Below are 5,017 nucleotides of genomic sequence, written 5' to 3'. Positions count from 1 at the left end.
AGATCTTCAGTGTGTCATTGTTTTCACACAGATCTTCAGTTTGTCATTGTTCCTCACACAGATCTTCAGTGTGTCATTGTTCCTCACACAGATCTTCAGTTTGTCATTGTTCCTCACACAGATCTTCAGTGTGTCATTTTTCTCACACAGATCTTCAGCGTGTCATTGTTCCTCACACAGATCTTTAGCGTGTCATTTTTCTCACACAGATCTTCAGCGTGTCATTGTTCCTCACACAGATCTTTTGCGTGTCATTGTTCCTCACACAAATCTTCAGCGTGTCATTGTTCCTCAAACAGATCTTCAGTGTGTCATTGTTCCCCACACAGATCTTCAGTTTGTCATTGTTCCTCACACAGATCTTCAGTGTGTCATTGTTTTCACACAGATCTTTAGTGTGTCATTGTTCCTCACACAGATCTTTAGCGTGTCATTGTTCCTCACAGAGATCTTCAGTGTGTAATTGTTCCTCACACAGATCTTCAGTGTGTCATTTTTCTCACACAGATCTTCAGCGTGTCATTGTTCCTCACACAGATCTTTAGCGTGTCATTGTTCCTCACACAGATCTTCAGCATGTCATTGTTCCTCACACAGATCTTCAGCGTGTCATTATTCCTCACACAGATCTTCAGTGTCATTGTTCCTCACACAGATCTTCAGTGTGTCATTGTTCATCACACAGATCTTCAGCGTGTCATTGTTCCTCACACAGATCTTCAGCGTGTCATTGTTCCTCACACAGATCTTCAGTGTGTCATTATTCTCACACAGATCTTCAGCGTGTCATTGCTCCTCACACAGATCTTCAGCGTGTCATTGTTCCTCACACAGATCTTCAGTGTGTCATTGTTCCTCACACAGATCTTCAGTGTGTCATTGTTCCTCACACAGATCTTCAGCGTGTCATTGTTCCTCACACAGATTTTCAGTGTGTCATTGTTCCCCACACAGATCTTCAGTGTATCATTGTTCCTCACACAGATCTTTAACGTGTCATTGTTCCTCACACAGATCTTCAGCCTATCATTGTTCCTAACACAGATCTTCAGCGTGTCATTGTTCCTCACACAGATCTTTAGCGTGTCATTGTTCCTCACACAGATTTTCAGTGTGTCATTGTTCCCCACACAGATCTTCAGTGTGTCATTGTTCCTCACACAGATCTTTAGCGTGTCATTGTTCCTCACACAGATCTTCAGTGTGTCATTGTTCTCACACAGATCTTCAGTGTGCCATTGTTCTCACACAGACCTTCAGCTTGTCATTGTTCCTCACACAGATCTTCAGTGTGTCGTTGTTCTCACACAGATCTTCAGTGTGTCATTGTTCCTCACAGAGATCTTCAGCGTGTCATTGTTCATCACACAGATCTTCAGCGTGTCATTGTTCCTTACACAGATCTTCAGCGTGTCATTGTTCCTCACACAGATCTTCAGCGTGTCATTGTTCCTCACACAGATCTTCAGCGTGTCATTGTTCCTCACACAGAATTTCAGTGTGTCATTGTTCTCACACAGATCTTCAGCGTGTCATTGCTCCAAACACAGATCTTCATCGTGTCATTATTCCTCACACAGATCTTCAGTGTGTCATTGTTCCTCACACAGATCTTCAGTGTGTCATTGTTCCTCACACAGATCTTCAGCGTGTCATTGTTCCTCACACAGATTTTCAGTGTGTCATTGTTCCCCACACAGATCTTCAGTGTGTCATTGTCCCTCACACAGATCTTTAACGTGTCATTGTTCCTCACACAGATCTTCAGCCTGTCATTGTTCCTAACACAGATCTTCAGCGTGTCATTGTTCCTCACACAGATCTTCAGCGTGTCATTATTCCTCACACAGATTTTCAGTGTGTCATTGTTCCCCACACAGATCTTCAGCGTGTCATTGTTCCTCAAACAGATCTTCAGCGTGTCATTGTTCCCCACACAGATCTTCAGTGTGTCATTGTTCCTCACACAGATCTTTAGCGTGTCATTGTTCCTCACACAGATCTTCAGCGTGTCATTGTTCCTCAAACAGATCTTCAGCGTGTCATTGTTCCCCACACAGATCTTCAGTGTGTCATTGTTCCTCACACAGATCTTTAGCGTGTCCTTGTTCCTCACACAGATCTTCAGTGTGTCATTGTTTTCACACATATCTTCAGTTTGTCATTGTTCCTCACACAGATCTTCAGTGTGTCATTGTTTTCACACAGATCTTCAGTGTGTCATTGTTCCTCACACAGATCTTTAGCGTGTCATTGTTCCTCACAGAGATCTTCAGTGTGTCATTGTTCCTCACACAGATCTTCAGTGTGTCATTTTTCTCACACAGATCTTCAGCGTGTCATTGTTCCTCACACAGATCTTTAGCGTGTCATTGTTCCGCACACAGATCTTCAGCGTGTCATTGTTCCTCACACAGATCTTCAGCGTGTCATTATTCCTCACACAGATCTTCAGTGTCATTGTTCCTCACACAGATCTTCAGCGTGTCATTGTTCATCACACAGATCTTCAGCGTGTCATTGTTCCTCACACAGATTTTCAGTGTGTCATTGTTCCTCACACAGAATTTCAGTGTGTCATTGTTCTCACACAGATCTTCAGCGTGTCATTGCTCCAAACACAGATCTTCATCGTGTCATTATTCCTCACACAGATCTTCAGCGTGTCATTGTTCCTCACAAAGAATTTCAGTGTGTCATTGTTCTCACACAGATCTTCAGCGTGTCATTGCTCCAAACACAGATCTTCATCGTGTCATTATTCCTCACACAGATCTTCAGTGTGTCATTGTTCCTCACACAGATCTTCAGTGTGTCATTGTTCCTCACACAGATCTTCAGCGTGTCATTGTTCCTCACACAGATTTTCAGTGTGTCATTGTTCCCCACACAGATCTTCAGTGTGTCATTGTCCCTCACACAGATCTTTAACGTGTCATTGTTCCTCACACAGATCTTCAGCCTGTCATTGTTCCTAACACAGATCTTCAGCGTGTCATTGTTCCTCACACAGATCTTCAGCGTGTCATTATTCCTCACACAGATTTTCAGTGTGTCATTGTTCCCCACACAGATCTTCAGCGTGTCATTGTTCCTCAAACAGATCTTCAGCGTGTCATTGTTCCCCACACAGATCTTCAGTGTGTCATTGTTCCTCACACAGATCTTTAGCGTGTCATTGTTCCTCACACAGATCTTCAGCGTGTCATTGTTCCTCAAACAGATCTTCAGCGTGTCATTGTTCCCCACACAGATCTTCAGTGTGTCATTGTTCCTCACACAGATCTTTAGCGTGTCCTTGTTCCTCACACAGATCTTCAGTGTGTCATTGTTTTCACACATATCTTCAGTTTGTCATTGTTCCTCACACAGATCTTCAGTGTGTCATTGTTTTCACACAGATCTTCAGTGTGTCATTGTTCCTCACACAGATCTTTAGCGTGTCATTGTTCCTCACAGAGATCTTCAGTGTGTCATTGTTCCTCACACAGATCTTCAGTGTGTCATTTTTCTCACACAGATCTTCAGCGTGTCATTGTTCCTCACACAGATCTTTAGCGTGTCATTGTTCCGCACACAGATCTTCAGCGTGTCATTGTTCCTCACACAGATCTTCAGCGTGTCATTATTCCTCACACAGATCTTCAGTGTCATTGTTCCTCACACAGATCTTCAGCGTGTCATTGTTCATCACACAGATCTTCAGAGTGTCATTGTTCCTCACACAGATCTTCAGCGTGTCATTGCGCTTCACACAGATCTTCATCGTGTCATTGTTCCTCACACAGATTTTCAGTGTGTCATTGTTCCCCACACAGATCTTCAGTGTGTCATTGTTCCTCACACAGATCTTCAGCGTGTCATTGTTCCTCACACAGATCTTCAGCGTGTCATTGTTCCTCACACAGATCTTCAGCGTGTCATTGTTCCTCACACAGAATTTCAGTGTGTCATTGTTCTCACACAGATCTTCAGCGTGTCATTGCTCTTCACACAGATCTTCATCGTGTCATTGTTCCTCACACAGATTTTCAGTGTGTCATTGTTCCCCACACAGATCTTCAGTGTGTCATTGTTCCTCACACAGATCTTCAGTGTGTCATTGTTCCTCACACAGATCTTCAGCGTGTCATTGTTCCCCACACAGATCTTCAGTGTGTCATTGTTCCTCACACAGATCTTTAGCGTGTCATTGTTCCTCACACAGATCTTCAGTGTGTCATTGTTTTCACACAGATCTTCAGCGTGTCATTGTTCCTCACAGAGATCTTCAGTGTGTAATTGTTCCTCACACAGATCTTCAGTGTGTCATTTTTCTCACACAAATCTTCAGCGTGTCATTGTTCCTCACACAGATCTTTAGCGTGTCATTGTTCCTCACACAGATCTTCAGCGTGTCATTGTTCCTCAAACAGATCTTCAGCGTGTCATTGTTCCCCACACAGATCTTCAGTGTGTCATTGTTCCTCACACAGATCTTTAGCGTGTCATTGTTCCTCACACAGATCTTCAGTGTGTCATTGTTTTCACACAGATCTTCAGCGTGTCATTGTTCCTCAAACAGATCTTCAGCGTGTCATTGTTCCCCATACAGATCTTCAGTGTGTCATTGTTCCTCACACAGATCTTTAGCGTGTCATTGTTCCTCACACAGATCTTCAGTGTGTCATTGTTTTCACACAGATCTTCAGTTTGTCATTGTTCCTCACACAGATCTTCAGTGTGTCATTGTTCCTCACACAGATCTTCAGTTTGTCATTGTTCCTCACACAGATCTTCAGTGTGTCATTTTTCTCACACAGATCTTCAGCGTGTCATTGTTCCTCACACAGATCTTTAGCGTGTCATTTTTCTCACACAGATCTTCAGCGTGTCATTGTTCCTCACACAGATCTTTAGCGTGTCATTGTTCCTCACACAGATCTTCAGCGTGTCATTGTTCCTCAAACAGATCTTCAGCGTGTCATTGTTCCCCACACAGATCTTCAGTGTGTCATTGTTCCTCACACAGATCTTT

Source organism: Eucyclogobius newberryi, unplaced genomic scaffold (assembly GCF_026437365.1).
Source record: "Eucyclogobius newberryi isolate DKJ021-1_F unplaced genomic scaffold, fEucNew1.0.hap1 SCAF_3, whole genome shotgun sequence".
NCBI classification, from domain to species: Eukaryota; Metazoa; Chordata; class Actinopteri; order Gobiiformes; family Gobiidae; genus Eucyclogobius; species Eucyclogobius newberryi.
Note: the sequence above shows the minus strand (reverse complement) of the source record.